At 57.9% G+C, this 24826-nt stretch overlaps 1 protein-coding gene across 1 annotated transcript in view; it reads left to right on the forward strand.

The window, feature by feature from the left end:
* The window catches only part of COMMD9 (COMM domain containing 9), a 40669-nt gene that overhangs the window by 5442 nt on the left and 10401 nt on the right, over positions 1-24826 (forward strand). The window lies entirely within an intron of this gene.

Here is a 24826-nt window from a genome sequence, read left to right on the forward strand (position 1 = left end):
CAAGTACCAGCATCTGGGGAGAGCCTGTTACATGGGGACTACAAGTACCAGCATGTGGGGAGAGCCTGTTACATGGGGGCTACAAGTACCAGCATCTGGGGAGAGCCTGTTACATGGGGGCTACAAGTACCAGCATGTGGGGAGAGCCTGTTACATGGGGACTACAAGTACCAGCATGTGGGGAGAGCCTGTTACATGGGGGCTACAAGTACCAGCATGTGGGGAGAGCCTGTTACATGGGGGCTACAAGTACCAGCATGTGGGGAGAGCCTGTTACATGGGGGCTACAAGTACCAGCATCTGGGGAGAGCCTGTTACATGGGGGCTACAAGTACCAGCGCGCGGGGAGAGCCTGTTACATGGGGACTACAAGTACCAGCGCGCGGGGAGAGCCTGTTACATGGGGACTACAAGTACCAGCATCTGGGGAGAGCCTGTTACACGGGGACTACAAGTACCAGCGCGCGGGGAGAGCCTATTACATGGGGACTACAAATACCAGCATCTGGGGAGAGCCTGTTACATAGGGACTACAAGTACCAGCGCGCGGGGAGAGCCTGTTACATGGGGACTACAAGTACCAGCATCTGGGGAGAGCCTGTTACACGGGGACTACAAGTACCAGCGCGCGGGGAGAGCCTGTTACATGGGGACTACAAGTACCAGCATCTGGGGAGAGCCTGTTACACGGGGACTACAAGTACCAGCGCGCGGGGAGAGCCTATTACATGGGGACTACAAATACCAGCATTTGGGGAGAGCCTGTTACACGGGGACTACAAGTACCAGCATCTGGGGAGAGCCTGTTACATGGGGACTACAAGTACCAGCGCGCGGGGAGAGCCTGTTACACGGGGACTACAAGTACCAGCGCGCGGGGAGAGCCTGTTACATGGGGGCTACAAGTACCAGCATCTGGGGAGAGCCTGTTACACGGGGACTACAAGTACCAGCATCTGGGGAGAGCCTGTTACATGGGGGCTACAAGTACCAGCATCTGGGGAGAGCCTGTTACATGGGGACTACAAGTACCAGCGCGCGGGGAGAGCCTGTTACATGGGGGCTACAAGTACCAGCATCTGGGGAGAGCCTGTTACACGGGGACTACAAGTACCAGCATCTGGGGAGAGCCTGTTACATGGGGACTACAAGTACCAGCGCGCGAGGAAAGCCTGTTACATGGGGGCTACAAGTACCAGCATCTGGGGAGAGCCTGTTACACGGGGACTACAAGTACCAGCGCGCGGGGAAAGCCTGTTACATGGGGGCTACAAGTACCAGCATCTGGGGAGAGCCTGTTACATGGGGGCTACAAGTACCAGCGCGCGAGGAAAGCCTGTTACATGGGGGCTACAAGTACCAGCGCGCGGGGAGAGCCTGTTACATGGGGGCTACAAGTACCAGCATGTGGGGAGAGCCTGTTACATGGGGGCTACAAGTACCAGCGCGCGGGGAGAGCCTGTTACATGGGGACTAGAAGTACCAGCGCGCGGGGAGAGCCTGTTACATGGGGACTACAAGTACCAGCGAGCGGGGAGAGCCTGTTACATGGGGACTACAAGTACCAGCGCGCGGGGAGAGCCTGTTACATGGGGACTACAAGTACCAGCGCGGGGGGAGAGCCTGTTACATGGGGACTACAAGTACCAGCATCTGGGGAGAGCCTGTTACATGTGGACTACAAGTACCAGCATCTGGGGAGAGCCTGTTACATGGGGACTACAAGTACCAGCGCGCGGGGGGAGAGCCTGTTACATGGGGACTACAAGTACCAGCGCGGGGGGAGAGCCTGTTACATGGGGACTACAAGTACCAGCGCGGGGGAGAGCCTGTTACATGGGGGCTACAAGTACCAGCGCGCGGGGAAAGCCTGTTACATGGGGACTACAAGTACCAGCATGTGGGGAGAGCCTGTTACATGGGGACTACAAGTACCAGCACGCGGGGAGAGCCTGTTACATGGGGGCTACAAGTACCAGCATGTGGGGAGAGCCTGTTACATGGGGACTACAAGTACCAGCGTGCGGGGGGGAGAGCCTGTTACATGGGGACTACAAGTACCAGCGCGCGGGGAGAGCCTGTTACATGGGGACTACAAGTACCAGCGCGCGGGGAGAGCCTGTTACATGGGGACTACAAGTACCAGCGCGCGGGGAGAGCCTGTTACATGGGGACTACAAGTACCAGCGCAGGGGGGGAGCCTGTTACATGGGGACTACAAGTACCAGCGCGGGGGGAGAGCCTGTTACATGGGGACTACAAGTACCAGCATCTGGGGAGAGCCTGTTACATGGGGACTACAAGTACCACCATCTGGGGAGAGCCTGTTACATGGGGACTACAAGTACCAACGCGCGGGGGGAGAGCCTGTTACATGGGGACTACAAGTACCAGCGCGGGGGGAGAGCCTGTTACATGGGGACTACAAGTACCAGCGCGGGGGGAGAGCCTGTTACATGGGGACAACAAGTACCAGCGCGGGGGGAGAGCCTGTTACATGGGGACTACAAGTACCAGCGCGCGGGGAGAACCTGTTACATGGGGACTACAAGTACCAGCGCGCGGGGAGAGCCTGTTACATGGGGACTACAAGTACCAGCGCGGGGGGAGAGCCTGTTACATGGGGACTACAAGTACCAGCGCGGGGGGAGAGCCTGTTACATGGGGACTACAAGTACCAGCGCGGGGGGAGAGCCTGTTACATGGGGACTACAAGTACCAGCATCTGGGGAGAGCCTGTTACATGGGGACTACAAGTACCAGCATCTGGGGAGAACCTGTTACACGGGGACTACAAGTACCAGCGCGCGGGGAGAGCCTGTTACATGGGGGCTACAAGTACCATCATCTGGGGAGAGCCTGTTACATGGGGGCTACAAGTACCAGCGCGCGAGGAAAGCCTGTTACATGGGGGCTACAAGTACCAGCATGTGGGGAGAGCCTGTTACACGGGGACTACAAGTACCAGCATCTGGGGAGAGCCTGTTACACGGGGACTACAAGTACCAGCGCGCGAGGAAAGCCTGTTACATGGGGGCTACAAGTACCAGCATGTGGGGAGAGCCTGTTACACGGGGACTACAAGTACCAGCATCTGGGGAGAGCCTGTTACACGGGGACTACAAGTACCAGCATCTGGGGAGAGCCTGTTACACGGGGACTACAAGTACCAGCATCTGGGGAGAGCCTGTTACACGGGGACTACAAGTACCAGCATCTGGGGAGAGCCTGTTACACGGGGACTACAAGTACCAGCATCTGGGGAGAACCTGTTACACGGGGACTACAAGTACCAGCGCGCGGGGAGAGCCTGTTACATGGGGGCTACAAGTACCAGCATCTGGGGAGAGCCTGTTACATGTGGGCTACAAGTACCAGCGCGCGAGGAAAGCCTGTTACATGGGGGCTACAAGTACCAGCATGTGGGGAGAGCCTGTTACACGGGGACTACAAGTACCAGCATCTGGGGAGAGCCTGTTACACGGGGACTACAAGTACCAGCATCTGGGGAGAGCCTGTTACACGGGGACTACAAGTACCAGCGCGCGAGGAAAGCCTGTTACATGGGGGCTTCAAGTACCAGCATGTGGGGAGAGCCTGTTACACGGGGACTACAAGTACCAGCATCTGGGGAGAGCCTGTTACACGGGGACTACAAGTACCAGCATCTGGGGAGAGCCTGTTACACGGGGACTACAAGTACCAGCATCTGGGGAGAGCCTGTTACACGGGGACTACAAGTACCAGCATCTGGGGAGAGCCTGTTACACGGGGACTACAAGTACCAGCATCTGGGGAGAGCCTGTTACACGGGGACTACAAGTACCAGCATCTGGGGAGAGCCTGTTACACGGGGACTACAAGTACCAGCATCTGGGGAGAGCCTGTTACACGGGGACTACAAGTACCAGCATCTGGGGAGAGCCTGTTACACGGGGACTACAAGTACCAGCATCTGGGGAGAGCCTGTTACATGGGGGCTACAAGTACCAGCGCGCGAGGAAAGCCTGTTACATGGGGGCTACAAGTACCAGCATGTGGGGAGAGCCTGTTACATGGGGACTACAAGTACCAGCATCTGGGGAGAGCCTGTTACATGGGGGCTACAAGTACCAGCGCGCGAGGAAAGCCTGTTACATGGGGGCTACAAGTACCAGCATGTGGGGAGAGCCTGTTACATGGGGACTACAAGTACCAGCATCTGGGGAGAGCCTGTTACATGGGGGCTACAAGTACCAGCGCGCGAGGAAAGCCTGTTACACGGGGACTACAAGTACCAGCATCTGGGGAGAGCCTGTTACATGGGGGCTACAAGTACCAGCGCGCGAGGAAAGCCTGTTACATGGGGACTACAAGTACCAGCATCTGGGGAGAGCCTGTTACACGGGGACTACAAGTACCAGCGTGCGGGGAAAGCCTGTTACATGGGGACTACAAGTACCAGCATCTGGGGAGAGCCTGTTACATGGGGGCTACAAGTACCAGCATCTGGGGAGAGCCTGTTACACGGGGACTACAAGTACCAGCATCTGGGGAGAGCCTGTTACATGGGGGCTACAAGTACCAGCATCTGGGGAGAGCCTGTTACATGGGGACTACAAGTACCAGCGTGCGGGGAGAGCCTGTTACATGGGGGCTACAAGTACCAGCATCTGGGGAGAGCCTGTTACACGGGGACTACAAGTACCAGCATCTGGGGAGAGCCTGTTACATGGGGGCTACAAGTACCAGCATCTGGGGAGAGCCTGTTACATGGGGACTACAAGTACCAGCGCGCGAGGAAAGCCTGTTACATGGGGGCTACAAGTACCAGCATCTGGGGAGAGCCTGTTACACGGGGACTACAAGTACCAGCGCGCGGGGAGAGCCTGTTACATGGGGACTACAAGTACCAGCATCTGGGGAGAGCCTGTTACATGGGGGCTACAAGTACCAGCGCGCGAGGAAAGCCTGTTACATGGGGGCTACAAGTACCAGCGCGCGGGGAGAGCCTGTTACATGGGGACTAGAAGTACCAGCGCGCGGGGAGAGCCTGTTACATGGGGACTACAAGTACCAGCGAGCGGGGAGAGCCTGTTACATGGGGACTACAAGTACCAGCGCGCGGGGAGAGCCTGTTACATGGGGACTACAAGTACCAGCGCGGGGGGAGAGCCTGTTACATGGGGACTACAAGTACCAGCATCTGGGGAGAGCCTGTTACATGTGGACTACAAGTACCAGCATCTGGGGAGAGCCTGTTACATGGGGACTACAAGTACCAGCGCGCGGGGGGAGAGCCTGTTACATGGGGACTACAAGTACCAGCGCGGGGGGAGAGCCTGTTACATGGGGACTACAAGTACCAGCGCGGGGGGAGAGCCTGTTACATGGGGGCTACAAGTACCAGCGCGCGGGGAAAGCCTGTTACATGGGGACTACAAGTACCAGCATGTGGGGAGAGCCTGTTACATGGGGACTACAAGTACCAGCGCGGGGGGAGAGCCTGTTACATGGGGGCTACAAGTACCAGCGCGCGGGGAGAACCTGTTACATGGGGACTACAAGTACCAGCGCGCGGGGAGAGCCTGTTACATGGGGACTACAAGTACCAGCGCGGGGGGAGAGCCTGTTACATGGGGACTACAAGTACCAGCGCGGGGGGAGAGCCTGTTACATGGGGACTACAAGTACCAGCATCTGGGGAGAGCCTGTTACATGGGGACTACAAGTACCAGCATCTGGGGAGAACCTGTTACACGGGGACTACAAGTACCAGCGCGCGGGGAGAGCCTGTTACATGGGGGCTACAAGTACCAGCATCTGGGGAGAGCCTGTTACATGGGGGCTACAAGTACCAGCGCGCGAGGAAAGCCTGTTACATGGGGGCTACAAGTACCAGCATCTGGGGAGAGCCTGTTACATGGGGGCTACAAGTACCAGCGCGCGAGGAAAGCCTGTTACATGGGGGCTACAAGTACCAGCATGTGGGGAGAGCCTGTTACACGGGGACTACAAGTACCAGCATCTGGGGAGAGCCTGTTACACGGGGACTACAAGTACCAGCATCTGGGGAGAGCCTGTTACACGGGGACTACAAGTACCAGCGCGCGAGGAAAGCCTGTTACATGGGGGCTACAAGTACCAGCATGTGGGGAGAGCCTGTTACACGGGGACTACAAGTACCAGCATCTGGGGAGAGCCTGTTACACGGGGACTACAAGTACCAGCATCTGGGGAGAGCCTGTTACACGGGGACTACAAGTACCAGCATCTGGGGAGAGCCTGTTACACGGGGACTACAAGTACCAGCATCTGGGGAGAACCTGTTACACGGGGACTACAAGTACCAGCGCGCGGGGAGAGCCTGTTACATGGGGGCTACAAGTACCAGCATCTGGGGAGAGCCTGTTACATGGGGGCTACAAGTACCAGCGCGCGAGGAAAGCCTGTTACATGGGGGCTACAAGTACCAGCATGTGGGGAGAGCCTGTTACACGGGGACTACAAGTACCAGCATCTGGGGAGAGCCTGTTACACGGGGACTACAAGTACCAGCATCTGGGGAGAGCCTGTTACACGGGGACTACAAGTACCAGCGCGCTAGGAAAGCCTGTTACATGGGGGCTACAAGTACCAGCATGTGGGGAGAGCCTGTTACACGGGGACTACAAGTACCAGCATCTGGGGAGAGCCTGTTACACGGGGACTACAAGTACCAGCATCTGGGGAGAGCCTGTTACACGGGGACTACAAGTACCAGCATCTGGGGAGAGCCTGTTACACGGGGACTACAAGTACCAGCATCTGGGGAGAGCCTGTTACACGGGGACTACAAGTACCAGCATCTGGGGAGAGCCTGTTACACGGGGACTACAAGTACCAGCATCTGGGGAGAGCCTGTTACACGGGGACTACAAGTACCAGCATCTGGGGAGAGCCTGTTACACGGGGACTACAAGTACCAGCATCTGGGGAGAGCCTGTTACATGGGGGCTACAAGTACCAGCGCGCGAGGAAAGCCTGTTACATGGGGGCTACAAGTACCAGCATGTGGGGAGAGCCTGTTACATGGGGACTACAAGTACCAGCATCTGGGGAGAGCCTGTTACATGGGGGCTACAAGTACCAGCGCGCGAGGAAAGCCTGTTACACGGGGACTACAAGTACCAGCATCTGGGGAGAGCCTGTTACATGGGGGCTACAAGTACCAGCGCGCGAGGAAAGCCTGTTACATGGGGGCTACAAGTACCAGCATGTGGGGAGAGCCTGTTACACGGGGACTACAAGTACCAGCATCTGGGGAGAGCCTGTTACATGGGGGCTACAAGTACCAGCGCGCGAGGAAAGCCTGTTACACGGGGACTACAAGTACCAGCATCTGGGGAGAGCCTGTTACATGGGGGCTACAAGTACCAGCGCGCGAGGAAAGCCTGTTACATGGGGACTACAAGTACCAGCATCTGGGGAGAGCCTGTTACACGGGGACTACAAGTACCAGCGTGCGGGGAAAGCCTGTTACATGGGGACTACAAGTACCAGCATCTGGGGAGAGCCTGTTACATGGGGGCGACAAGTACCAGCATGTGGGGAGAGCCTGTTACATGGGGACTACAAGTACCAGCATCTGGGGAGAGCCTGTTACATGGGGGCTACAAGTACCAGCGCGCGGGGAGAGCCTGTTACACGGGGACTACAAGTACCAGCGTGCGGGGAAAGCCTGTTACATGGGGACTACAAGTACCAGCATCTGGGGAGAGCCTGTTACATGGGTACTACAAGTACCAGCGCGCGGGGGGAGAGCCTGTTACATGGGGACTACAAGTACCAGCGCGCGGGGAGAGCCTGTTACATGGGGACTACAAGTACCAGCGCGCGGGGAGAGCCTGTTACATGGGGACTACAAGTACCAGCGCGCGGGGAGAGCCTGTTACATGGGGACTACAAGTACCAGCGCGGGGGGAGAGCCTGTTACATGGGGACTACAAGTACCAACATCTGGGGAGAGCCTGTTACATGGGGACTACAAGTACCAGCATCTGGGGAGAGCCTGTTACATGGGGACTACAAGTACCAGCGCGCGGGGGGAGAGCCTGTTACATGGGGACTACAAGTACCAGCGCGGGGGGAGAGCCTGTTACATGGGGACTACAAGTACCAGCGCTGGGGGAAAGCCTGTTACATGGGGACTACAAGTACCAGCGCGCGGGGAAAGCCTGTTACATGGGGACTACAAGTACCAGCATCTGGGGAGAGCCTGTTACATGGGGGCTACAAGTACCAGCGCGCGGGGAGAGCCTGTTACATGGGGGCTACAAGTACCAGCATGTGGGGAGAGCCTGTTACATGGGGACTACAAGTACCAGCGCGCGGGGGGGAGAGCCTGTTACATGGGGACTACAAGTACCAGCGCGCGGGGAGAGCCTGTTACATGGGGACTACAAGTACCAGCGCGCGGGGAGAGCCTGTTACATGGGGACTACAAGTACCAGCGCAGGGGGAGAGCCTGTTACATGGGACTACAAGTACCAGCATCTGGAGAGAGCCTGTTACATGGGGACTACAAGTACCAGCATCTGGGGAGAGCCTGTTACATGGGGACTACAAGTACCAGCATCTGGGGAGAGCCTGTTACATGGGGACTACAAGTACCAGCATCTGGGGAGAGCCTGTTACATGGGGACTACAAGTACCAGCATCTGGAGAGAGCCTGTTACATGGGGACTACAAGTACCAGCATCTGGGGAGAGCCTGTTACATGGGGACTACAAGTACCAGCATCTGGGGAGAGCCTGTTACATGGGGACTACAAGTACCAGCGCGGGGGGAGAGCCTGTTACATGGGGACTACAAGTACCAGCATCTGGAGAGAGCCTGTTACATGGGGACTACAAGTACCAGCATCTGGGGAGAGCCTGTTACATGGGGACTACAAGTACCAGCGCGCGGGGGAGAGCCTGTTACATGGGGACTACAAGTACCAGCGCGGGGGGAGAGCCTGTTACATGGGGACTACAAGTACCAGCGCGGGGGGAGAGCCTGTTATATGGGGACTACAAGTACCAGCGCGGGGGGAGAGCCTGTTACATGGGGACTACAAGTACCAGCATCTGGGGAGAGCCTGTTACATGGGGACTACAAGTACCAGCGCGCGGGGGAGAGCCTGTTACATGGGGACTACAAGTACCAGCGCGGGGGGAGAGCCTGTTACATGGGGACTACAAGTACCAGCGCGGGGGGAGAGCCTGTTACATGGGGACTACAAGTACCAGCGCGGGGGGAGAGCCTGTTACATGGGGACTACAAGTACCAGCATCTGGGGAGAGCCTGTTACATGGGGGCTACAAGTACCAGCGCGCGGGGAGAGCCTGTTACATGGGGGCTACAAGTACCAGCATCTGGGGAGAGCCTGTTACATGGGGACTACAAGTACCAGCATCTGGGGAGAGCCTGTTACATGGGGACTACAAGTACCAGCGTGGGGGGGGAAAAGCCTGTTACACGGGGGCTACAAGTACCAGCATCTGGGGAGAGCCTGTTACATGGGGACTACAAGTACCAGCGCGCGGGGAGAGCCTGTTACATGGGGACTACAAGTACCAGTGCGCGGGGGGAGAGCCTGTTACATGGGGACTACAAGTACCAGTGCGCGGGGGGAGAGCCTGTTACATGGGGACTACAAGTACCAGCGCGCGGGGAGAGTCTGTTACATGGGGACTACAAGTACCAGCATCTGGGGAGAGCCTGTTACATGGGGACTACAAGTACCAGCGTGCGGGGAGAGCCTGTTACATGGGGACTACAAGTACCAGCGCGGGGGGAGAGCCTGTTACATGGGGACTACAAGTACCAGCGCGGGGGGAGAGCCTGTTACATGGGGACTACAAGTACCAGCGCTGGGGGAGAGCCTGTTACATGGGGACTACAAGTACCAGCGCGCGGGGGGAGAGCCTGTTACATGGGGACTAAAAGTACCAGCGTGCGGGGGGAGAGCCTGTTACATGGGGACTACAAGTACCAGCATCTGGGGAGAGCCTGTTACATGGGGGCTACAAGTACCAGCGCGCGAGGAGAGCCTGTTACATGGGGGCTACAAGTACCAGCATCTGGGGAGAGCCTGTTACATGGGGACTACAAGTACCAGCGCGCGGGGAGAGCCTGTTACATGGGGACTACAAGTACCAGCGCACGGGGAGAGCCTGTTACATGGGGACTACAAGTACCAGCGCGCGGGGAAAGCCTGTTACACGGGGGCTACAAGTACCAGCATCTGGGGAGAGCCTGTTACATGGGGACTACAAGTACCAGCGCGCGGGGGGAGAGCCTGTTACATGGGGACTACAAGTACCAGCGCTGGGGGAAAGCCTGTTACACGGGGGCTACAAGTACCAGCATCTGGGGAGAACCTGTTACATGGGGACTACAAGTACCAGCGCGGGGGGAGAGCCTGTTACATGGGGACTACAAGTACCAGCGCTGGGGGAAAGCCTGTTATACGGGGGCTACAAGTACCAGCGCGCGGGGGGAGAGCCTGTTACATGGGGACTACAAGTACCAGCGCGCGGGGGGAGAGCCTGTTACATGGGGACTACAAGTACCAGCGCGGGGGGGGAGATCCTGTTACATGGGGACTACAAGTAACAGCGCTGGGGGAGAGCCTGTTACATGGGGACTACAAGTACCAGCGCGCGGGGAGAGCCTGTTACATGGGGGCTACAAGTACCAGCATCTGGGGAGAGCCTGTTACATGGGGACTACAAGTACCAGCGCGGGGGGAGAGCCTGTTACATGGGGACTACAAGTACCAGCGCGGGGAGAGCCTGTTACATGGGGACTACAAGTACCAGCGCACGGGGAGAGCCTGTTACATGGGGACTACAAGTACCAGCGCGTGGGGAAAGCCTGTTAAACGGGGGCTACAAGTACCAGCATCTGGGGAGAGCCTGTTACATGGGGACTACAAGTACCAGCGCGCGGGGGGAGAGCCTGTTACATGGGGACTACAAGTACCAGCGCGGGGGGAGAGCCTGTTACATGGGGACTACAAGTAACAGCGCGCGGGGAGAGAGCCTGTTACACGGGGGCTACAAGTACCAGCATCTGGGGAGAGCCTGTTAAATGGGGACTACAAGTACCAGCGCGGGGGGAAAGCCTGTTACACGGGGGCTACAAGTACCAGCGCGTGGGGGGAGAGCCTGTTACATGGGGACTACAAGTACCAGCGCGCGGGGGGAGAGCCTGTTACATGGGGACTACAAGTACCAGCGCGGGGGGAAAGCCTGTTACACGGGGGCTACAAGTACCAGCGCGCGGGGGGAGAGCCTGTTACATGGGGACTACAAGTACCAGCGCGGGGGGGGGAGAGCCTGTTACATGGGGACTACAAGTACCAGCGCGGGGGGAGAGCCTGTTACATGGGGACTACAAGTACCAGCGCGCGGGGAGAGAGCCTGTTACACGGGGGCTACAAGTACCAGCATCTGGGGAGAGCCTGTTAAATGGGGACTACAAGTACCAGCGCGGGGGGAGAGCCTGTTACATGGGGACTACAAGTACCAGCGCGCGGGGGGAGAGCCTGTTACACGGGGGCTACAAGTACCAGCATCTGGGGAGAGCCTGTTACATGGGGACTACAAGTACCAGCGCGGGGGTAGAGCCTGTTACATGGGGACTACAAGTACCAGCGCAGGGAGAGCCTGTTACATGGGGACTACAAGTACCAGCGCGCGGGGAGATCCTGTTACATGGGGACTACAAGTACCAGCGCGCTGGGAGATCCTGTTACATGGGGGCTACAAGTACCAGCATCTGGGGAGAGCCTGTTACATGGGGGCTACAAGTACCAGCGCGCGGGGAGAGCCTGTTACATGGTGACTACAAGTACCAGCGCGCGGGGAGAGCCTGTTACATGGGGGCTACAAGTACCAGCATCTGGGGAGAGCCTGTTACATGGGGACTACAAGTACCAGCGCGGGGGGAGAGCCTGTTACATGGTGACTACAAGTACCAGCGCGCGGGGAGAGCCTGTTACATGGGGACTACAAGTACCAGCGCGCGGGGAGAGCCTGTTACATGGGGACTACAAGTACCAGCGCGCGGGGAGAGCCTGTTACATGGGGACTACAAGTACCAGCGCGCTGGGAGAGCCTGTTACATGGGGACTACAAGTACCAGCGCGCGGGGAGAGCCTGTTACATGGGGACTACAAGTACCAGCGCGCGGGGAGAGCCTGTTACATGGTGACTACAAGTACCAGCGCGCGGGGAGAGCCTGTTACATGGGGGCTACAAGTACCAGCGTGCGGGGAGAGCCTGTTACATGGGGACTACAAGTACCAGCATCTGGGGAGAGCCTGTTACATGGGGACTACAAGTACCAGCGCGGGGGGAGAGCCTGTTACATGGGGACTACAAGTACCAGCGCGCGGGGAGAGCCTGTTACATGGGGACTACAAGTACCAGCGCGCGGGGAGAGCCTGTTACATGGGGGCTACAAGTACCAGCATCTGGGGAGAGCCTGTTACATGGGGACTACAAGTACCAGCGCGCGGGGAGAGCCTGTTACATGGGGACTACAAGTACCAGTGCGCGGGGGGAGAGCCTGTTACATGGGGACTACAAGTACCAGTGCGCGGGGGGAGAGCCTGTTACATGGGGACTACAAGTACCAGCGCGCGGGGAGAGTCTGTTACATGGGGACTACAAGTACCAGCATCTGGGGAGAGCCTGTTACATGGGGACTACAAGTACCAGCGTGCGGGGAGAGCCTGTTACATGGGGACTACAAGTACCAGCGCGGGGGGAGAGCCTGTTACATGGGGACTACAAGTACCAGCGCGGGGGGAGAGCCTGTTACATGGGGACTACAAGTACCAGCGCTGGGGGAGAGCCTGTTACATGGGGACTACAAGTACCAGCGCGCGGGGGGAGAGCCTGTTACATGGGGACTAAAAGTACCAGCGTGCGGGGGGAGAGCCTGTTACATGGGGACTACAAGTACCAGCATCTGGGGAGAGCCTGTTACATGGGGGCTACAAGTACCAGCGCGCGAGGAGAGCCTGTTACATGGGGGCTACAAGTACCAGCATCTGGGGAGAGCCTGTTACATGGGGACTACAAGTACCAGCATCTGGGGAGAGCCTGTTACATGGGGACTACAAGTACCAGCGCGCGGGGAGAGCCTGTTACATGGGGACTACAAGTACCAGCGCACGGGGAGAGCCTGTTACATGGGGACTACAAGTACCAGCGCGCGGGGAAAGCCTGTTACACGGGGGCTACAAGTACCAGCATCTGGGGAGAGCCTGTTACATGGGGACTACAAGTACCAGCGCGCGGGGGGAGAGCCTGTTACATGGGGACTACAAGTACCAGCGCTGGGGGAAAGCCTGTTACACGGGGGCTACAAGTACCAGCATCTGGGGAGAACCTGTTACATGGGGACTACAAGTACCAGCGCGGGGGGAGAGCCTGTTACATGGGGACTACAAGTACCAGCGCTGGGGGAAAGCCTGTTATACGGGGGCTACAAGTACCAGCGCGCGGGGGGAGAGCCTGTTACATGGGGACTACAAGTACCAGCGCGCGGGGGGAGAGCCTGTTACATGGGGACTACAAGTACCAGCGCGGGGGGGGAGAGCCTGTTACATGGGGACTACAAGTAACAGCGCTGGGGGAGAGCCTGTTACATGGGGACTACAAGTACCAGCGCGCGGGGAGAGCCTGTTACATGGGGGCTACAAGTACCAGCATCTGGGGAGAGCCTGTTACATGGGGACTACAAGTACCAGCGCGGGGGGAGAGCCTGTTACATGGGGACTACAAGTACCAGCGCGGGGAGAGCCTGTTACATGGGGACTACAAGTACCAGCGCACGGGGAGAGCCTGTTACATGGGGACTACAAGTACCAGCGCGTGGGGAAAGCCTGTTAAACGGGGGCTACAAGTACCAGCATCTGGGGAGAGCCTGTTACATGGGGACTACAAGTACCAGCGCGCGGGGGGAGAGCCTGTTACATGGGGACTACAAGTACCAGCGCGGGGGGAGAGCCTGTTACATGGGGACTACAAGTAACAGCGCGCGGGGAGAGAGCCTGTTACACGGGGGCTACAAGTACCAGCATCTGGGGAGAGCCTGTTAAATGGGGACTACAAGTACCAGCGCGGGGGGAAAGCCTGTTACACGGGGGCTACAAGTACCAGCGCGTGGGGGGAGAGCCTGTTACATGGGGACTACAAGTACCAGCGCGCGGGGGGAGAGCCTGTTACATGGGGACTACAAGTACCAGCGCGGGGGGAAAGCCTGTTACACGGGGGCTACAAGTACCAGCGCGCGGGGGGAGAGCCTGTTACATGGGGACTACAAGTACCAGCGCGGGGGGGGGGAGAGCCTGTTACATGGGGACTACAAGTACCAGCGCGGGGGGAGAGCCTGTTACATGGGGACTACAAGTACCAGCGCGCGGGGAGAGAGCCTGTTACACGGGGGCTACAAGTACCAGCATCTGGGGAGAGCCTGTTAAATGGGGACTACAAGTACCAGCGCGGGGGGAGAGCCTGTTACATGGGGACTACAAGTACCAGCGCGCGGGGGGAGAGCCTGTTACACGGGGGCTACAAGTACCAGCATCTGGGGAGAGCCTGTTACATGGGGACTACAAGTACCAGCGCGGGGGTAGAGCCTGTTACATGGGGACTACAAGTACCAGCGCAGGGAGAGCCTGTTACATGGGGACTACAAGTACCAGCGCGCGGGGAGATCCTGTTACATGGGGACTACAAGTACCAGCGCGCTGGGAGATCCTGTTACATGGGGGCTACAAGTACCAGCATCTGGGGAGAGCCTGTTACATGGGGGCTACAAGTACCAGCGCGCGGGGAGAGCCTGTTACATGGTGACTACAAGTACCAGCGCGCGGGGAGAGCCTGTTACATGGGGGCTACAAGTACCAGCATCTGGGGAGAGCCTGTTACATGGGGACTACAAGTACCAGCGCGGGGGGAGAGCCTGTTACATGGGGGCTACAAGTACCAGCATCTGGGGAGAGCCTGTTACATGGGGACTACAAGTACCAGCGCGGGGGGAGAGCCTGTTACATGGTGACTACAAGTACCAGCGCGCGGGGAGAGCCTGTTACATGGGGACTACAAGTACCAGCGCGCGGGGAGAGCCTGTTACATGGGGACTACAAGTACCAGCGCGCGGGGAGAGCCTGTTACATGGGGACTACAAGTACCAGCGCGCTGGGAGAGCCTGTTACATGGGGACTACAAGTACCAGCGCGCGGGGAGAGCCTGTTACATGGGGACTACAAGTACCAGCGCGCGGGGAGAGCCTGTTACATGGTGACTACAAGTACCAGCGCGCGGGGAGAGCCTGTTACATGGGGGCTACAAGTACCAGCGTGCGGGGAGAGCCTGTTACATGGGGACTACAAGTACCAGCATCTGGGGAGAGCCTGTTACATGGGGACTACAAGTACCAGCGCGGGGGGAGAGCCTGTTACATGGGGACTACAAGTACCAGCGCGCGGGGAGAGCCTGTTACATGGGGACTACAAGTACCAGCGCGCGGGGAGAGCCTGTTACATGGGGGCTACAAGTACCAGCATCTGGGGAGAGCCTGTTACATGGGGACTACAAGTACCAGCGCGCGGGGAGAGCCTGTTACATGGGGACTACAAGTACCAGCGCGGGGGAGAGTCTGTTACATGGGGACTACAAGTACCAGCGCTCGGGGAGAGCCTGTTACACGAGGACTACAAGTACCAGCGCGCGGGGAGAGCCTGTTACATGGGGACTACAAGTACCAGCATCTGGGGAGAGCCTGTTACATGGGGACTACAAGTACCAGCATCTGGGGAGAGCCTGTTACATGGGGACTACAAGTACCAGCGCTGGAGGGAGAGTCTGTTACATGGGGGCTGCAAGTACAAGCGCGGGGGAGAGTCTGTTACATGGGGACTACAAGTACCAGCATCTGGGGAGAGCCTGTTACATGGGGACTACAAGTACCAGCGTGGGGGGGGGAAGCCAGTTACACGGGGGCTACAAGTACCAGCATCTGGGGAGAGCCTGTTACATGGGAACTACAAGTACCAGCGCGCGGGGAGAGCCTGTTACATGGGGACTACAAGTACCAGCGCACGGGGAGAGCCTGTTACATGGGGACTACAAGTACCAGCGCGCGGGGAAAGCCTGTTACATGGGGACTACAAGTACCAGCATCTGAGGAGAGCCTGTTACATGGGGACTACAAGTACCAGCGCGCAGGGGGAGAGCCTGTTACATGGGGACTACAAGTACCAGCGCGGGGGGAGAGCCTGTTACATGGGGACTACAAGTACCAGCGCGGGGGGAAAGCCTGTTATACGGGGGCTACAAGTACCAGCGCGCGGGGGGAGAGCCTGTTACATGGGGACTACAAGTACCAGCGCGCGGGGGGAGAGCCTGTTACATGGGGACTACAAGTACCAGCGCGCGGGGGGAGAGCCTGTTACATGGGGACTACAAGTACCAGCGCGCGGGGGGAAAGCCTGTTACACGGGGGCTACAAGTACCAGCGCGCGGGGGGAGAGCCTGTTACATGGCGACTACAAGTACCAGCGTGCGGGGGGAGAGCCTGTTACATGGGGACTACAAGTACCAGCGCGGGGGGGAGAGCCTGTTACATGGGGACTACAAGTACCAGCGCGGGGGGAGAGCCTGTTACACGGAGGCTACAAGTACCAGCGCGGGGGGGGAGAGCCTGTTACACGGGGGCTACAAGTACCAGCATCTGGGGAGAGCCTGTTACATGGGGACTACAAGTACCAGCGCGCGGGGGGAGAGCCTGTTACATGGGGACTACAAGTACCAGCGCGGGGGGGAGAGCCTGTTACATGGGGACTACAAGTACCAGCGCGGGGGGAGAGCCTGTTACATGGGGGCTACAAGTACCAGCGCGCGGGGAAAGCCTGTTACATGGGGGCTACAAGTACCAGCATGTGGGGAGAGCCTGTTACATGGGGGCTACAAGTACCAGCATGTGGGGAGAGCCTGTTACATGGGGGCTACAAGTACCAGCATGTGGGGAGAGCCTGTTACATGGGGACTACAAGTACCAGCGCGCGGGGAGAGCCTGTTACATGGGGGCTACAAGTACCAGCATGTGGGGAGAGCCTGTTACATGGGGACTACAAGTACCAGCGCGCGGGGGGAGAGCCTGTTACATGGGGACTACAAGTACCAGCGCGCGGGGAGAGCCTGTTACATGGGGACTACAAGTACCAGCACGCGGGGAGAGCCTGTTACATGGGGACTACAAGTACCAGCGCAGGGGGAGAGCCTGTTACATGGGGACTACAAGTACCAGCACGGGGGGAGAGCCTGTTACATGGGGACTACAAGTACCAGCATCTGGAGAGAGCCTGTTACATGGGGACTACAAGTACCAGCATCTGGGGAGAGCCTGTTACATGGGGACTACAAGTACCAGCGCGCGGTGGAGAGCCTGTTACATGGGGACTACAAGTACCAGCATCTGGGGAGAGCCTGTTACATGGGGACTACAAGTACCAGCGCGGGGGGAGAGCCTGTTACATGGGGACTACAAGTACCAGCGCGGGGGGAGAGCCTGTTACATGGGGACTACAAGTACCAGCGCGGGGGGAGAGCCTGTTACATGGGGACTACAAGTACCAGCATCTGGGGAGAGCCTGTTACATGGGGGCTACAAGTACCAGCGCGCGGGGAGAGCCTGTTACATGGGGGCTACAAGTACCAGCATCTGGGGAGAGCCTGTTACATGGGGACTACAAGTACCAGCGTGGGGGGGGGGAAGCCTGTTACACGGGGGCTACAAGTACCAGCATCTGGGGAGAGCCTGTTACATGGGGACTACAAGTACCAGCGCGCGGGGAGAGCCTGTTACATGGGGACTACAAGTACCAGTGCGCGGGGGGAGAGCCTGTTACATGGGGACTACAAGTACCAGCGCGCGCGGAGAGCCTGTTACATGGGGACTACAAGTACCAGCATCTGGGGAGAGCCTGTTACATGGGGACTACAAGTACCAGCGTGGGGGGGGGAAAGCCTGTTACACGGGGGCTACAAGTACCAGCATCTGGGGAGAGCCTGTTACATGGGGACTACAAGTACCAGCGCGCGGGGAGAGCCTGTTACATGGGGACTACAAGTACCAGTGCGCGGGGGGAGAGCCTGTTACATGGGGACTACAAGTACCAGCGCGCGGGGAGAGCCTGTTACATGGGGACTACAAGTACCAGCATCTGGGGAGAGCCTGTTACATGGGGACTACAAGTACCAGCGCGGGGGGAGAGCCTGTTACATGGGGACTACAAGTACCAGCGCGGGGGGAGAGCCTGTTACATGGGGACTACAAGTACCAGCGCTGGGGGAGAGCCTGTTACATGGGGACTACAAGTACCAGCATCTGGGGAGAGCCTGTTACATGGGGACTACAAGTACCAGCGCGCGGGGGGAGAGCCTGTTACATGGGGACTACAAGTACCAGCATCTGGGGAGAGCCTGTTACATGGGGGCTACAAGTACCAGCGCGCGAGGAGAGCCTGTTACATGGGGGCTACAAGTACCAGCATCTGGGGAGAGCCTGTTACATGGGGACTACAAGTACCAGCATCTGGGGAGAGCCTGTTACATGGGGACTACAAGTACCAGCATCTGGGGAGAGCCTGTTACATGGGGACTACAAGTACCAGCGCGCGGGGAGAGCCTGTTACATGGGGACTACAAGTACCAGCGCGCGGGGAGAGCCTGTTACATGGGGACTACAAGTACCAGCGCGCGGGGAAAGCCTGTTACATGGGGACTACAAGTACCAGCGCACGGGGAGAGCCTGTTACATGGGGACTACAAGTACCAGCGCGCGGGGAGAGCCTGTTACATGGGGACTACAAGTACCAGCGCGCGGGGGGAGAGCCTGTTACATGGGGACTACAAGTACCAGCGCGGGGGGAAAGCCTGTTACACGGGGCTACAAGTACCAGCGCCAGGGGGGAGAGCCTGTTACATGGGGACTACAAGTACCAGCGCGGGGGGGGGAGAGCCTGTTACATGGGGACTACAAGTACCAGCGCGGGGGGAGAGCCTGTTACATGGGGACTACAAGTACCAGCATCTGGGGAGAGCCTGTTAAATGGGGACTACAAGTACCAGCGCGCGGGGAGAGAGCCTGTTACACGGGGGCTACAAGTACCAGCATCTGGGGAGAGCCTGTTAAATGGGGACTACAAGTACCAGCGCGGGGGGAGAGCCTGTTACACGGGGGCTACAAGTACCAGCATCTGGGGAGAGCCTGTTACATGGGGACTACAAGTACCGGCGTGGGGGTAGAGCCTGTTACATGGGGACTACAAGTACCAGCGCAGGGAGAGCCTGTTACATGGGGACTACAAGTACCAGCGCGCGGGGAGAGCCTGTTACATGGGGACTACAAGTACCAGCGCGCGGGGAGATCCTGTTACATGGGGGCTACAAGTACCAGCATCTGGGGAGAGCCTGTTACATGGGGGCTACAAGTACCAGCGCGGGGGGAAAGCCTGTTACACGGGGACTACAAGTACCAGCATCTGGGGAGAGCCTGTTACATGGGGGCTACAAGTACCAGCGCGCGGGGAAAGCCTGTTACACGGGGGCTAAAAGTACCAGCGCGCGGGGAAAGCCTGTTACACGGGGGCTACAAGTACCAGCATCTGGGGAGAGCCTGTTACATGGGGACTACAAGTACCAGCGCGGGGGGAGAGCCTGTTACATGGGGACTACAAGTACCAGCGTGGGGAGAGCCTGTTACATGGGGACTACAAGTACCAGCGCGCGGGGAGAGCCTGTTACATGGGGACTACAAGTACCAGCATCTGGGGAGAGCCTGTTACACGGGGACTACAAGTACCAGCGCGGGGGAGAGTCTGTTACATGGGGACTACAAGTACCAGCGCGCAGGGAGAGCCTGTTACACGAAGACTACAAGTACCAGCGCGCGGGGAGAGCCTGTTACATGGGGACTACAAGTACCAGCATCTGGGGAGAGCCTGTTACATGGGGACTACAAGTACCAGCGTGGGGAGAGCCTGTTACATGGGGACTACAAGTACCAGCGCGTGGGGAGAGCCTGTTACATGGGGACTACAAGTACCAGCATCTGGGGAGAGCCTGTTACATGGGGACTACAAGTACCAGCGCGGGGGAGAGTCTGTTACATGGGGACTACAAGTACCAGCGCGCGGGGAGAGCCTGTTACACGATGACTACAAGTACCAGCGCGCGGGGAGAGCCTGTTACATGGGGACTACAAGTACCAGCATCTGGGGAGAGCCTGTTACATGGGGACTACAAGTACCAGCATCTGGGGAGAGCCTGTTACATGGGGACTACAAGTACCAGCGCTGGAGGGAGAGTCTGTTACATGGGGGCTGCAAGTACAAGCGCGGGGGAGAGTCTGTTACATGGGGACTACAAGTACCAGCATCTGGGGAGAGCCTGTTACATGGGGACTACAAGTACCAGCGTGGGGGGGGAAGCCTGTTACACGAGGGCTACAAGTACCAGCATCTGGGGAGAGCCTGTTACATGGGGACTACAAGTACCAGCGCGCGGGGAGAGCCTGTTACATGGGGACTACAAGTACCAGCGCACGGGGAGAGCCTGTTACATGGGGACTACAAGTACCAGCGCGCGGGGAAAGCCTGTTACACGGGGGCTACAAGTACCAGCATCTGGGGAGAGCCTGTTACATGGGGACTACAAGTACCAGCGCGCAGGGGGAGAGCCTGTTACATGGGGACTACAAGTACCAGCGCGCGGGGAAAGCCTGTTACACGGGGGCTACAAGTACCAGCATCTGGGGAGAGCCTGTTATACGGGGGCTACAAGTACCAGCGCGGGGGGAAAGCCTGTTATACGGGGGCTACTAGTACCAGCGCGCGGGGGGAGAGCCTGTTACATGGGGACGACTTGTACCAGCGCGCGGGGGGAGAGCCTGTTACATGGGGACTACAAGTACCAGCGCGTGGGGGGAGAGCCTGTTACACGGGGGCTACAAGTACCAGCATCTGGGGAGAGCCTGTTACATGGGGACTACAAGTACCAGTGCGTGGGGGGAGAGCCTGTTACATGGGGACTACAAGTACCAGCGCGCGGGGGGAGAGCCTGTTAAATGGGGACTACAAGTACCAGCGCGGGGGGAAAGCCTGTTACACGGGGGCTACAAGTACCAGTGCGTGGGGGGAGAGCCTGTTACATGGGGACTACAAGTACCAGCGCGCGGGGGGAGAGCCTGTTACATGGGGACTACAAGTACCAGCGCGGGGGGAAAGCCTGTTACACGGGGGCTACAAGTACCAGCGCGCGGGGGGAGAGCCTGTTACATGGGGACTACAAGTACCAGCGCGCGGGGGGAGAGCCTGTTACATGGGGACTACAAGTACCAGCGCAGGGGGGGGGAGAGCCTGTTACATGGGGACTACAAGTACCAGCGCGGGGGGAGAGCCTGTTACATGGGGACTACAAGTACCAGCGCGGGGGGAGAGCCTGTTACATGGGGACTACAAGTACCAGCGCGGGGGGGAGAGCCTGTTACATGGGGACTACAAGTACCAGCGCGGGGGGAGAGCCTGTTACATGGGGACTACAAGTACCAGCGCGGGGGGGGGGAGAGCCTGTTACATGGGGACTACAAGTACCAGCGCGCAGGGAGAGCCTGTTACATGGGGACTACAAGTACCAGCGCGGGGAGAGCCTGTTACATGGGGACTACAAGTACCAGCGCGTGGGGGGAGAGCCTGTTACACGGGGGCTACAAGTACCAGCGCGGGGGGGGAGAGCCTGTTACACGGAGGCTACAAGTACCAGCATCTGGGGAGAGCCTGTTACATGGGGACTACAAGTACCAGCGTGCGGGGGGAGAGCCTGTTACATGGGGACTACAAGTACCAGCGCGGGGAGAGCCTGTTACATGGGGACTACAAGTACCAGCGCGGGGGGGGAGAGCCTGTTACACGGGGGCTACAAGTACCAGCATCTGGGGAGAGCCTGTTACATGGGGACTACAAGTACCAGCGTGCGGGGGGAGAGCCTGTTACATGGGGACTACAAGTACCAGCGCGGGGAGAGCCTGTTAAATGGGGACTACAAGTACCAGCGCACGGGGAGAGCCTGTTACATGGGGACTACAAGTACCAGCGCACGGGGAGAGCCTGTTACATGGGGACTACAAGTACCAGCGCGCGGGGAATGCCTGTTACATGGGGACTACAAGTACCAGCGCACGGGGAGAGCCTGTTACATGGGGACTACAAGTACCAGCGCGCGGGGAAAGCCTGTTACATGGGGACTACAAGTACCAGCGCGTGGGGGGAGAGCCTGTTACATGGGGACTACAAGTACCAGCGCGCGGGGGGAGAGCCTGTTACATGGGGACTACAAGTACCAGCGCGCGGGGGGAGAGCCTTTTACATGGGGACTACAAGTACCAGCGCAGGGGGGGGAGAGCCTGTTACATGGGGACTACAAGTACCAGCGCGGGGGGAGAGCCTGTTACATGGGGACTACAAGTACCAGCGCGCGGGGAGAGCCTGTTACACGGGGGCTACAAGTACCAGCATCTGGGGAGAGCCTGTTACATGGGGACTACAAGTACCAGCGCGGGGGGAGAGCCTGTTACATGGGGACTACAAGTACCAGCGCGTGGGGGGAGAGCCTGTTACACGGGGGCTACAAGTACCAGCGCGCGGGGGGAGAGCCTGTTACATGGGGACTACAAGTACCAGCGCGCGGGGGGAGAGCCTGTTACATGGGGACTACAAGTACCAGCGCAGGGGGGGGGAGAGCCTGTTACATGGGGACTACAAGTACCAGCGCGGGGGGAGAGCCTGTTACATGGGGACTACAAGTACCAGTGCGCGGGGAGAGCCTGTTACATGGGGGCTACAAGTACCAGCATCTGGGGAGAGCCTGTTACATGGGGACTACAAGTACCAGCATCTGGGGAGAGCCTGTTACATGGGGGCTACAAGTACCAGCGCGGGGAGAGCCTGTTACTTGGGGACTAGAAGTACCAGCGCGCGGGGAGATCCTGTTACATGGGGGCTACAAGTACCAGCATCTGGGGAGAGCCTGTTACATGGGGGCTACAAGTACCATCGCGGGGGGAAAGCCTGTTACACGGGGGCTACAAGTACCAGCATGTGGGGAGAGCCTGTTACATGGGGGCTACAAGTACCAGCGCGGGGGGAGAGCCTGTTACACGGGGGCTACAAGTACCAGCATCTGGGGAGAGCCTGTTACATGGGGACTACAAGTACCAGCGCGGGGTGAAAGCCTGTTATACGGGGGCTACAAGTACCAGCGCGCGGGGGGAGAGCCTGTTACATGGGGACTACAAGTACCAGCATCTGGGGAGAGCCTGTTACATGGGGACTACAAGTACCAGCGTGGGGGGAGAGCCTGTTACATGGGGACTACAAGTACCAGCGCGGGGAGAGCCTGTTACATGGGGGCTACAAGTACCAGCGCGGGGAAAGCCTGTTACACGGGGGCTACAAGTACCAGCATCTGGGGAGAGCCTGTTACACGGGGACTACAAGTACCGGCGCGCGGGGAGAGCTGGCATTTCTATTATTACAGGCTGTAAACGTGACGAGGCTGAAGTTGGTTTCTTATTCGTCAATTCTTTTTTCTTTATTTTTTGTTGTTAAACCTATAAAAAAAAAAAAAATCACAATAATAGCATACAATACGGCGCGGAGGCCTGGTGGGAATACACTTAACAGCTACAAAAACTATAGAACTGGCACTAAAAAGGGCATAAATGAAAGGGTTAAATGACTTTGGGCCACTGATCTCACACTAAGAATACACAGACATTGATGCCCCGCATCAAACCCAGGACCCTCCATCCTGACCCGAATGGCTTCTGGGCATCACTATCTGTGTATTCTTAGTGAGAGATCGGTGGCCCAATGTCATTTAACCTTTTAAAAACATCAGTTCCTTATTCCAATCTGTGAAAATTGCCCACTTTGATGCCCAGAACCCATTTGGGCCAGGCTGGAGGGAGCTGGGTTTAATGCAGGGCGTTACTATCTGTGTGTTCTTAGCGTGACATCAGTGGAACAGAGTCATTTAACCCCTTAAAAGCACCAGTTACTTATTAAAATGACCAAAATCCACTGTCTGGCTACTTTGATGCCAGTTCTGATGCCTAGAACCTATTTGGGCCAGGCTAGAGGGTCCTGGGTTTTGAAGTGGGGCTCCTTGTTCTATATGTCTGCACTGTGATATCAGTGGCCCAAAGTCATTTAAAGGGAATCTGTCGCCACTTTTTTCGCATATCATGTAAAAATATCATTCAATTCAGTGTCACCTATGCATTATAGCAGTACTTTCGATACCCCCTGACTCCCCACGTATGATCCTTAAATACCGTTTATATTCCTCACACGGTATATGTAAATATGTTCGATCCGATGGGCGGGGCTTATTGTCCGTCTCTCCCCCCCCCCCCTTTCCTGTCTTGATTTGCGCATTTCTTTCTTGTAATTCCTGCGTTTGGATACTGTTACCGCGCGTGCGCAATCAAATAGCCTTTTGCGCGTGCGCAGTATGCTTTGCCCAACAGTGGTCAAAGCATAAAATCAGTATTGCGCATGCGCTATTACGTTCTATGGCCAGCAGGAAGTATTGCGATGCGTGAGGGAACACACAATTTGCATCGCAATACTTCCGGGCCATAGAACGTAATAGCGTATGCCGGCACATGCGCAATACTGATTTTATGCTTTGACCACAGTTGGGCAAAGCATGCTGTGCACGTGCGAGAGGCCATTTGGTTG

Source organism: Dendrobates tinctorius, unplaced genomic scaffold (assembly GCF_039654945.1).
Source record: "Dendrobates tinctorius isolate UK_male_01 unplaced genomic scaffold, ASM3965494v1 ptg000612l, whole genome shotgun sequence".
Lineage (NCBI taxonomy): Eukaryota > Metazoa > Chordata > Amphibia > Anura > Dendrobatidae > Dendrobates > Dendrobates tinctorius.